We start from the raw sequence: 13,102 nt of genomic DNA, 5'->3' as shown, positions 1-13,102 counted from the left end.
GCGGCAATGTTGGTTCACTTTCCAGGTATTGCTTTCATTTTTGCTCTCGAGAGCTGGCTGCTTGTGTCCCCCCATCACTAGCAAGACCACGCAGTACTCGGCAAGTTGCTGTGTCACATGATTACTGTGTGGCAGGTGACAATTCGAGAGTGGCCGTTTTGATAACTTTTCCTACACCTCGAAGCTTTGGAATTCTGTACCATCTCATGTCTCTCCCGGTAACAATGACCTGGCACATTTTAAAGGACAGGTTTTTCACTTCCAAAAATTCGTAAATACTTTCCTGTCTCTTTTTTACCCTTACATAATCCTCTCCATATATCATTTAAGTCCTGACCTTGATGTGGACTTTTGTCCGTGACTGGAGCCTCCAACGCAAATAAGATGAATCAAAAAATAGTTTTTAAGTAAAATAGAAAAAAATAGCGAGTCTGACAGTAATTGCAACACTTAGAGCATAGGTGCACGAATACTCAGCTGTGTTTTCCTGCAGATTTGAGTTACATATGGGAGTTTTCTGCTGTACAAACTGTATGTTGAAGGTTGCCCTTTATGCCGTAAGATAAAGAAACTGTTATTCAAGGTCATTATTAAAATGAAAAGGTGGCACAAAGTGAAACTCTGTTAAGTTAAAAGGATATGATTTTGAAGTTCTGTGATGTACGTAATTACGCGCATTGAAGATGTAAGGGGCAGAACATTTACCACATAACTTTATAGCTGTGGTGATACACAGTATCTTCAAAGTATTCTATAAACCCACAGAAGATATGTAAGCTTTGAGTCATGTATAATTCCTATTATGGTAAAGCAAGATCAAGTAACTACTTGCGTTGTGGTGAGCGCTTGGCTACCTACGTCAGTGTCGAGTTGCCAGAAACTGCCAACAGATGGCAGCCCGGCGGGTACCTCGCTCAGTTTACAAACAGCAGTGAGGGAGGGAAGGAGTATGTTCAGTGTCCTCAGGGCATTTTCACTTGCTTTTTGGATTTACGAATCCAGTGTATCAAGATAGTCCTTCGGAACGTTGCCAAGGAGGTCACTAGTCAGTTAAGGTAGGATTACAAGATTAGAATTTGATAATTTCCCATGAAATCTCTTAGAATATCAGGTGAAAAACTGGCAGATGGCATTTCTGTACGCCAAGGCAAGGCGATGACCGTCTCTTTGAATACACAGCTTACTGATCGTCACTGAGAATCATTTCAGAACCTGTTCAACTAACAGATGTTTCTTGTTCAACCGTTAGAAATGCTAACTCCACTTTCTGACGAGGGGGTGGGACGCCACAGAGCAGGGCATTCGTTTGAACTTCGTGACAACCTTGTCTCACTGAAGATGTTTAGGTTTACTTTTAACATTGACAGATTTGCTCTAAATATTAAGAAATATGTACTTAGATTTATGTATTTTAGATAAGACTCGTTGCATTAGACGTTTTGACGTCCTAAGTCAGTGTCTGAGTGGTATTGGAACAAGTGTATTGGCAGCATGAGGAGCGCTTAGTCGACACTCGACATGTATCATGTTAGCTTTACGATGGTGTAGCATCATACCATTTTATTAATTGAGGATTGAATTTCATGATTAAAGGACAAAAAGTACACTCTCGGATGTTGCAGTCATCCAAGAGGGTGTGATGTTTCATAATTTTTGTGGACATCAAATTGTTGCATTATATTGCTATATGGGGATAATTTTGTTAAGTAATGTTACCCCAGCCATCATGACCAAGTTTCTTAGTGTTACTGGCTGGTCACAATATATCTTAGTGTCTGCATTTCTTTCATTTATGCTTGAAAACAACATTTGCTGTAGAAACTTAATCCATTTCCAGGGAGGGGGGAGGGGAGGGGGAAGGCTTTTGTCTTCCTTGCGGACTTGATAATAATGTTAATTGATAATGTTAACGAGGAAAATGCCAGTGATTGGTTGATCTTACAGAATCTTCCTCGTTTTGCCAGGTTAGATTAATTGTAGTGTTGTTGCTAATTACATACGTCATTTCAGGTTGAATATATCGTTCGTAATGTTATCATGGACTGAGAATGGGAAACAAGAGACACAAGACACAAATTGGATGGGGACCCTGTACATGCTTGGATGTACCCTGTTGGTATTTTCCATTGCACCCTCCAGCAAGGTGCAGCAGCCACCCTTTCATGACCAACCTTTTTCTTAGCTTCATACTCTTTTTTTCCTCCACACACGGGCCTTTTATCCTGCTACCCTATTCTGTTAATACGTCACCCTAACCTTTCATGACAGCATCCTACTCTTTTTATGCCGAGCATCCAGCCCTTTTTATCCTTCTGCCCTTTCATGACAACGTTTTGTCCTTTATGACGGCACCCTACCATTTTGTGACCATCGTTCCTGTTTATGGCTCCATCTTTATTCTTCATGATAACATTCTGCCCACTTGACAGCATCCTTCCCTCTTTCATAAGAGCATCTAATTCTTTTATGTAGCATCTTACCCCTTTTTGACAGCATCCTGCCCCTTTTAAACAGCGTTCTGTCAATTTATGAGAGCAGTCAGCCGTTCTTTGGCAGTATCCTACTCTTTTATGACACTATCCTGTCCTCTTGTGACTGTCCTGCCCCTTTGTGATAGCATCCTATTCTGTAATGACCCCATCTTGCCCCTTTTTGGTAGCATCGACCCTGTTACGTTAGCATTCAACCCTCTGACAGCATCCTTTCCTATAATGATTGCATCCTATCCTTTCTTGACAGTCTTTTGCCCTTTCAGGACAGAATGAAACCTTTATGATCATCCAATCCTTTTATGACATCATCCAGCCCTTTAAATGACAGCATCCTACCCATTTTTGACATCTTGCCTTTTGATGACACGATTTTCCATATATAACTGCGTTCTATCTCTTTATGACAACAACAATCCCTTTTATGATAGCATCCAACAACAGCATGCAACCCCTTTTGTAACAGCATCCTGCCCTTCTGAGACAGCGTCCTACCCCTTTTAATATATTATCCTGCCATTTTGACAGACTTCAACCCCTTTATGATGGCATCTCTTCCGTTTATGACAGCATCCCACACTTTCCTAACAGTTTTCTGCCCTTTTGTGAAAGCATCCTACCCTTTTATGACCATCCTGCCCATTTATGACAGCACTCAACATTTCTTAACAGCATCTTACTCTTTTTATTATAGTATCCTACCATTTTATGATACCGTCTGACATTTTACGACATTTACCAACACTTTTTGACAGCATTCTGCCCCTTTTTGACATCCTGCCCTTATTATCACAGCAGCTTGCACTTAATGACAGTACCCTACCCTTTGATATCGTCTCATCCTTTTCTCAGACCATCCTTCCCTTTCATGGCAGTATTATACCCTTTTTGGACAGCATCCTGCCCACTTATAACAGCATCATAGCCTTTCATAGTATTTTGGCCTTTAATAACGGCATCCTAGACTTTTAGGGCAGTATTCTGGCCTTAAATGACAGCATCCTACCCTTTTATCACACTTCCCTGCTCGTTTTATCACGCAGCTCTGACGTTGTCATATAACCATAGTTTTTATTACAACACGCTCGGTGTTCTTCGACGCATTGCTCTATTCTTCTTGTCATTGGTACGTTTTGACCTTCCGTTTGATCACGGTGTGATTGTGTGTCTTCAGCCTGCTAAACACTGATGTATATTGCTTTCTCTGAAGCCCTGATCCATTACCATGTCTCCTTGCATTTTCATCTCGATATGCTGCTCTTGCTTTTCATCAGATCGCCTTACCACTTCAGCCACGTCACCTTACCACTTCAGTCACGTCACCCTGCACTTTTGTATCACCTTACCATTTCAGTCACGTCACCATACCACTTCAGTCACGTCACCCTGCACCTTTATATGGCCATACTACTTCAGTCACGTCACCCTGCACCTTTGTATCACCATACAACGTCAGTCATGTCAACCTGCACCTTTGTATCACCATACCACTTCAGTCACGTCAACCTGCACCTTTGTATCACCATACCACTTAAGTCACGTCACCCCTGCACCTTTGTATCACCGTACAACCAGTCACGTCAACCTGCACCTTTGTATCACCATACCACTTTAGTTACGTCACCGTGCACCTTTGTATCACCATACCACTTCAGTTACGTCACCGTGCACCTTTGCATCACCATACCACTTCAGTTATGTCACCCTTCACCTTTGTATCACCATACAACTTCAGTCACGTCACCCTGCACATTTGTATCACCATACCGCTTCAGTCACGTCAACCTGCACCTTTGTATCACCATACTACTGCAGTTACGTCACCCTGCACCTTTGTATCACCATACCACTTCAGTTACGTCACCCTGCACCTTTGTATCACCATGCAACTTCAGTCACGTCAACCTGCACCTTTGTATCGCCATACCACTTCAGTCACGTCACCCTGCACCTTTGTATCGCCATACCACTTCAGTCACGTCACCCTGCTCTTATTTTTTATATCACTAACCTTTGGTGTCGCGTCACACTACATATTTATATCATCTTACCACCAGTGACGTCACCCTGCACGCATATATCACCCTAACTTTTTTCCTTTTATCTGGTCACCCTTCACTTTATGAGATCACACTTATACGTCTGGCACGGATGTCGAAATCAACACGACTGGAGAATGAAAGGCGCTGTAGCTACCGTGCCGAAACTGTACATTATTATGTCGCTGATGCTCTTTATTTTAACCATTGTAGTAGTACAGCGATTTACTTTACTGTTTGCCTTGACTTTACCTTGATTGAAGGAACGTACCCTGTTACTCAACGGGGGTTTGGCCATCGCACCGTTTTACGTATGGGTCGTACTCTCTTGTGCAAAGGTCGTAATACCACTGAACTTAAGGGAAGGGGGGTTCACATTGTGCTCAAGAGTCGTACCGTCGTATTCGACGATCGCACCGTCGTATTCAAGGGTCATACTGCCGTGTACTTAAGGGTCATACTCTCGTACACACGGTTTGTACTGCCGTGTACTCAAAGGTCATACTGCCGTGTACTCAAGGGTCATACTCTCGTACACAAGGTTTGTACTGCCGTGTACTCAAGGGTCATACTGTCGTGTACTCAAGTGTCATACTCTCCTACACAAGGTTCATACTGCCGTGTACTCAAGGGTCATATTGCCGTACTCAAGGGTCATACTCTCGTATTCAAGGGTCATCCTTTTGTACTCAATGGTCATACCGGCGTACGCAAGGGTCATACTCTCGTACTTAAGGGTCATACCGTCGTGTTCATTGGACGTACCTTCGTACTCAAGGGACGTCCTGTTGTGCTCAACAGCCGCACCGTCGTAATCAACGCTTGTACCGTCATGCTCAGAGGGATAGAACCACATTTTTCCTTGTTTGATACCAGCGCACCGATCACTTTATCGCAGCGCGCCGTCCGATTCCTCACAGCCCTGCACCAGCTGCCACGACAGTACCCTTCTTAACACAGTACCCTTGCCTTTTATCTCAGCATTATCATTTTAACATAGCACCTAGCTTTTTGTCATGGCGTCAACATTTTGAACAGTACACCTCAGCCTATTTATATGGCAGTATCCATGTAAGATAGCCTTTTATCACAGCATTATAACTTTAACGCAGCACCCTAGCCTTTTAACACAGCAGCCTAGCCTTTTACCACAACATTAACTTCCTTAACACATCTCCCTAGCCTTTCATCATATTATTATCTGGAGCAGTGCACTACAGACACTGTCATATCACCTTTGAACATTAGGAAAGACCTCTGGCGTGAGGATTTCTGACGACATTGCCATCAGCGGACATAAGATGGCCAGAGTTGCCTCAGCCGAAAAAAAAGTAGTATGGCGCCTTCGGGTTTTCAAATCAGGTAAGGGATAAATCAGTGATGATCCTCTTTTTAAGGCGTTAAATGCTTTCACGAGGAGAATACTGCAGTTTGCCGTCATCGCCCTACTTGGCGGGCGAAAGTGGAGTGAGATGAGAAAGTGTTCGGAGATCTATCACGAGCCGTAATGACGTGATAGAGTAAACTACTGGGAACGGTTGACAACACTGCGGCTGTACGTACTCGCTGGAGCGCAGAGAGGGGCATTGTGTCCAACCTGCACTGGGAAATAAGTCCCTTAATGCCATGGGACGCTGTGATATTGTACCTCTAAGGTCGAAAAGAGCGTTATGATACAAAAGGAAAAACACCTTAAACACCCAGGGCCCCGGGGCTGCTTAAACTTAATATCCTTGCAACCTTCAGAAACAGTGTGGGATTCACAGTAGAGAGAAGCTCAAGAAAGCTCCAAGCTGGTATTCATTAAATGTTTCAGACCAGACAAGCAGTGGTGGCCTGTGGTCCGCGGCCTGGGCCCACCATCTTGGTCGAACAACGACCCTACTCAGCAGCCTAAGCCGGGCCCCGGGGGGAGGGGGGGTGTCGGCCCCCGAAGACTACAAGTTAACCCTTTTAACAAAGCACCCGAGACTTTTCTCTCAAAGTGTCTTATCCCTGTGTCACATTACATTTTCTTTTTATCACAATACTGGTCCAAGCCCGTTATATCACATCAGCTTGGCTACCCTTAGTCACGTCCACTTGTGTTTTATAACACCACTCTGCCCTTTTATAACCTCTGCCCTTTTATACCCACTCTGCCCTCTTATAACCACTGGCCTTTATTATGGCAGTCCTTTTATAACCACTCTGCCCATTTTATAACCACTGGCCTTTTATAACCACCCTGCCCTTTTTATAACCACTCCGACCTTTTATAACCACTGGCCTTTATTGTGGCATCTACCCTTTTATATAACCACTCCGCCCTTTATATGGCTGGCGCCTACTCTGTTATAGCATGACTCTTCCTTCTGTCATATAGCACCCTACCTTATTGTAACATGGCTGCGGCCTGTATCATAGACTCCAGCCCGTCCTGAACATCAGTGTGTCCGTGGTATTAGAATTCTGCCCTTTTACATCGTTGTGCCCTTTATTACAGCACACCTTGTCTTATATCACAACTTTATCGTACCATCTTGCTATTATATATTATCTTTCTTTTTTCTTTTAAACTATTCGCCATTTCCCGCGTTAGCGAGGTAGCATTAAGAACAGAGGACTGGGCCTTTTTTGGAATATCCTCACCTGGCCCCACTCTGTTCCTTCTTTTGGAAAATTAAAAAAAATGAGAGGGGAGGATTTCCAGCCCCCCGCTCCCTCCCAAGCTATATTATTATATATTATATATTATTATATATTATCACTCACCTTAATTATAGGACTATATATATATATATATATATATATATATATATATATATATATATATATATATATATATATATATCATCGGTCTCCCCTTTATCATAGTACCCTACCATCTGCTAGCATCACTTTGCCCTTTTTCTTTGCGCTTCGCCGTTTTATAACATAGCTCTGCCCCTTGTAATTGGCACCCTTATATAACCACAGAGTCCGTGATCACAGCATCCCGCCCTTCCAAAATATAACTTTGTTCTTTATCATAGCACCTGCCCTTTATAAGATCACTGTGTTATATCAGAGCATTACCCTTTATTACAGCACTGCCATTTATTTACATTATCACAATGCGTTCTTCACAGCACGCTGCCCATTTATCAGAGCACCTTTAGCTTTTATCGTAGCGTCTTCCCCATTTATCATGGCTCCATGCTTGCTTATCTGAGCGCCTTGCTCTTTTCTTGTCAGTATCGTGCCCTTAAATCACAGCAGCTGGCCTCATTCGCCTGAGCATATTGGCCTTTTTATTGCATTGCATTGGCTGTTTATCAATGCCATGTTGCTCCTGTAACATCCTAGCCTGTTTAATGGCGCCCTGTCCTTATATTTTGCGCCCTTTCGTTATGACATCCTACCTGGTGGTCATAGCACACCGTTCTCCATTCCGGTACACTTGATCGGGACTTTTATCATAGCGCTCTATGTATACCATGTTAAGATTTATCATGGTATGCTGTCATTGTATCGCACGGCGCTCTCTGTATATCATAGCACTTTATATGATGCGCCATGGCACAGTCTACATAATGGCGCACTTCTTGTTAATCAGTGACTTAGTTTACCCTGACGGTCTTTATAATGGCTCTCTGTTAATTGTGACATAGTTTGTCGTGACAGTCTTTATAATGGCGCTCAGGACCTAGTTTTTCATGACAGTCTATGATAACGCTCTGATAATCATGACATAGTTTATCATGACACAGACTTTATATTGGCGCTCTGTATGTGTATCATGGCACAGTCTGTCATGGCCGTCTGTTCTTTAATCATGGCACACTCCTTTATGTGGCGCCATTCTTTGTCCATTCGTTATGGTCGTCTTTCCTTGTACCACAGCACCCTGTGTCATTTCTCACAGTACCCTGTTCTTTGCTCGTGGTTGATGATATGTTCTGAGTTTTTCTAAGAATATTGCGATTACAGTTTCGGTATTTCCTTTTTAAGTTTCGTGAGTCAAAACATTAACTTGCTACTTAGGCACAACATGGTCTAGTTCAGCATGCTACGATGGGCTCAAATTATAACGGGTGGGTATGTATTTACCGTCTTAGCCAAACCACTCACCCACTCCATAGTACGGCTTACCGTAATCCACATCGTCTCCCGGATTAGAATGTACGAGGATTAATATTTGGCTAGGTGGAGCAAAGTACACAAGCCTCATTCGACCCTCCCTTTTGTTGAGTTTAGGTGGCGTCCTGTGCGAGGGAAAGTGTTCTGTTGGACAATGGTCTCATCTTTTGTTTATCGTTATACTGTGTAGCATCGGGGGCGAGGTTATTCCACCCCTTTCTCTCCCGTCGGTCAGAACAAATAGCCCCGGATTGCTCGTTCGCTCTGGACATGTTTGCCGGGTCACAAAAAAAAATCTGAGTTGATGGTATTGTGTGTCGGTCTTTTCATGTGTGCTTGCAAACGACCAAGTTTGTTTTGGTGGAAATATATTGTGAGATTAGGTTCATTTTCATTTTTCCCCCCCGGTGTTTGAATGTTGGCGGATTAGATGCCAGCTAGGCTGGACCCCGGCTGTTCGCCCCTGTTTTCCTGTAGGGCAAGTGCAATATATGTATTATGTAACAAATTTATTTGTACTGAAACGGTAGAAAAATAATATTTTGAAAGATACTGTAAAGAATTATTATTATTATTATTATTATTATTATTATTAGTATTATTATTATTATTATTATTATTATTATTATTATTATTGGTGGCTTCATTTGTAACGTCAGTGATGGTGTTCGTTGGTGACGTGGTTGATGATGACCCACGGATCACGGGGTTCCTGACGCTGTTGAAATCCCCCTATGGTGATGACCCCAGGGCTCACAGGGCTCCTGACGCTGTTGAAAGCCCTTTACAGAAGCACATAACAAGGCCACAAGAAAGTGACAAGTGGCTGAGTTCGATGGTAAGGTTAGTTTGCGAAATGACAGAGACCTGTAGACAAATTTATAAAAACGCCTTTAAGAATCATAAGTTTTCTTTATGTAAACCTGTGATGAACAGTCAAAAGACAGCTGTGCATTATTTTATTGGGGAAACTCTCGTGATTGATAGTTTACCTGGTTTTAGTAGTTACCATTCGTGTAACCGCTGCGTGACCCGGTCAAACCTCGCGCCACCTTTCAGCATCCTTGAAATAGGCGTTGACCCTGTGGGTGGTGTTGCATAAACTTTACCTAAACAGACTAATGTGTGGATTGTATTACCAAGGGAAACAAATGTTTGACAGCAAATATGTAGAACACAAAGAAAAAAATTCCTATCGGAGGAGTTTGTTGACTTCGCTTTAAACATTCGTACCCTCGGTCATGGAAACACCTATCGCACACACACATACACACACACACTACACACCGAACGACAGTACAACTCTGAGCTCAGATGGGTTAATACTGAAGGCCTGACTAGAAAGATAGTTTCTACTTCCATCACCTCGATGTATGAATGACCTCCCTGCTCACTCGACGATCTTCCAACGTTGTTTAGTTCTGAACGGTCCCATCCACTCCACAGTGGTGGCCTTTAGAAAGACGGGACATTACCACAGATACGATCGGGCGTCTCCGTTGGCTCGCACCGACATACGTCACGCCAACTCTGTCGCCAACTTGAAGCGCCCCTCACTCGCCATAATTTTCAGTCTCCAGCGGGCATCCTAAGACGTCATCTCCCCATCTGTATAGTTCGATGATTTGATATTATAACGAAATACCACAACGGCAGTTCAAACCAGTGATAAGAGATTTCTTGGACATAGCCATATCGTCCACTTTGCTTTGGAAAACCAACATGGTCTTGACAAAGTTTGCTTCCAGAAAGCTGGGAAGGCGCGCTACGTTACTATTTTCACTTTTTTCTCTTCTTTGTTACAGGAGATGGCGTTCATTGGAGCATGTTTTGCCCGTGCCATATCGGTCACTATAAAGAATTTATTAACACTCCCATTATCGATTTCTTTATCCAGATATCCGTTAAATGAAATGCATGTCTACTGCTAAGACGAACCTTAGCGTACAAATTTAGTCATCACGTCAGTATCGCATGACAACAGTAAGGCACATCCATTATTTAAGAGCGAGTACTAAGTGATAGTTTGGTCACCACGAACAGCACACATGATATCGAAAAAATTCCTGTTCTAAAACAAACGCTTGTTATATACAACCAACTCGCTAAAAAGAAAGTGAAATGACCTAACCTATCTTAGACTTCAAATATGGCTAATGAATGGTTTAATTATCTTTCAGTATTTATGGCGCTTAGCACCTTGATCGAAGAATGGTTTTTTTTTGGGAAGTACGTACCCTGACTGGCTGAGAAGGGCTTTTCTATGCGACGTTTATGTAAAGTTTGAAAAATTCTGTGCTAATCTGAATACACAATTGTTCAAAAGCGGCAGGTGTTCAGTCTGAATTTTGATGTGTTTTAAGTAAGATTTTACATACAGTACAGTTCCGCCTCCTCAACCGTCTCTGTCCCCCACAAGTAATTTGTATCTGGCAAGTTGTACTCGCTGATCACTTCGTTGTTTTTCGTGTCCAGTAATGTTGATATCCAGTGATATCAACATGTTCAGTGTTTAACAAACAATGCAACAGTAACAAGAAAGAAGGTCGTTAGAATGAAAGTGTCGCCTGCTGCAACACACTGAATGCTAATAAAAGTTTTGACAGTTACAATACCTGCTTTGATGAGGCACCTTTGTTTTGTAGGTAAGTTCTTGTGCCAATCGTTCTTAAGGTCGTGTTCACTTTGATGCATTTGATAGCGACACATGTTTTTACGCTGGAGGCTCCAGTCACGCACAAAAGGTCGGGCCTAAAATTGAAATGTAGGGGGGAATATGAAAGGGAAAAAGAAGAGACAAGGTAAAGTATTTACATATTTTGGAGGAAGTGAAAAACCTGTCTTTTAAAATGTGTCAGTTCATAGTAACCGGGAAAGACATAAGAAGGCAATGAGTTCCAAAGTTTCGAGGTGTAGAGAAAGAAACAGTTATCAAAGCGGCCCACCCTTGAGTTACCAACGGCCACACAGTGATCATGTGACGCAGCAGCTTGCCAAGTATTGCGTGGTCTACCTAGTGGTGAGGGCATAGCAGCCAGTCTCGGGAGCAGAATTATCTTGTAGATGTTAGGCTTATGGCCATATAATTGGCGCTAATTGTGATGTGCACTTTATTGCATGTAATGAATTTCAGCCTAAGGAATAACATTTGTGAAAAGTCACAAAGTAGTGTTACACACCAGTTTATATTGTATAGTGAATGAAGGATCCGTAATGCGAGGAAATTGAATGTCTCTCCATTGCTTATTTCCCGCAAGGCTGACGTGGGTAAACGCAGTAACATTCTGTACAGGGTAATGAAGTATATATATATATATATATATATATATATATATATATATATATATATATATATATATATATATATATATGCCACTTTGGTATTAAATATGATGTCGCTATTCCCCTGCCGCTCTGCAGTTTTAGTTTGTCATTAGTCTTTATCAAAATAGGTTTATTAAAGTGATTTTAAGATAATTTCCCATAACATTATATATATATATATATATATATATATATATATATATATATATATATATATATCAAATGTATGTTAGAAAAGTGTAGAAACTGTGAGTTAAGGTCCACAGACAGCAGAGATGAGTACAGTCGACTGGTGTGGATTTATGGCGGGAAACTTGTACCGAATGAATGGTCGGATGGGAGAGACTGTACAAATGGGTGACAAATGTAGAGAGGGAGCGCCTTAGTGAATACCTAGTAAGGTCTCCGGGGTCTTCACTCCAATACCAGGCTGTTAGGTTGGGTCGTTGATCGACCAAGCTGCTGGAAGCCGCAGTTCGCAGGCCCATGTTAACATCCACAGAGAATCTGGTCTGGTACACTTTGCAGGTACATGTCCAGTACACTTTTACTTCAGCTTTACTGTCTATCCCATCCTGTTTATGATGATAGCAGGTGTACAAGATGTTTAAGGTGTTCACTCATTTTTTTTTTTTTTTTTTTTTTTTTTTTTTTGCATATTGCACCTTTGGATTTCAGAGGTAGTATTCTACGAAGTCGTGTTGTCCATGCTTCTTATGTGTGTGTGTGTGTGTGTGTGTGTGTGTGTGTGTATATATATATATATATATATATATATATATATATATATATATATATATATATATATATATATATATATATATCTTCTTCATGCTATTCGCCATTTCCCGCATTAGCGAGGTAGCGTTAAGAACAGAGGACTGGGCCTTAGAGGGAACATCCTCACCTGGCCCCCTCCTCTGTTCCTTCTTTTGGAAAACTGAAAACGAGAGGGGAGGATTTCCAGCCCCTTCTCCCTCCCCCTTTAGTCACCTTTTACGGCACGCAGGGAATACGTGGGAGGTATTCTTTCTCCCCTTTCCCCAGGGATGATATATATATATATATATATATATATATATATATATATATATATATATATATATATTAGTGACCGAAATGGCATGGGCAAAACATGCTCCAATCAAG

At 41.9% G+C, this 13,102-nt stretch overlaps 1 protein-coding gene across 1 annotated transcript in view; it reads left to right on the top strand.

Annotated features, from left to right (window-relative positions):
• The first annotated feature begins 904 nt into the window (after positions 1-904).
• The window catches only part of mib2 (mind bomb 2), a 330,213-nt gene continuing 318,015 nt past the window's right edge, over positions 905-13,102 (top strand). Inside the window, exon 1 of the mRNA XM_071663617.1 lies at positions 905-1,055. The gene's annotated coding sequence lies outside the window, so the exon portion shown is untranslated. The remainder of the gene's footprint in view (positions 1,056-13,102) is intronic.

This window comes from Panulirus ornatus, chromosome 1 (assembly GCF_036320965.1).
Source record: "Panulirus ornatus isolate Po-2019 chromosome 1, ASM3632096v1, whole genome shotgun sequence".
Lineage (NCBI taxonomy): Eukaryota > Metazoa > Arthropoda > Malacostraca > Decapoda > Palinuridae > Panulirus > Panulirus ornatus.
This window is presented reverse-complemented; position numbering and strand designations above follow the sequence as displayed.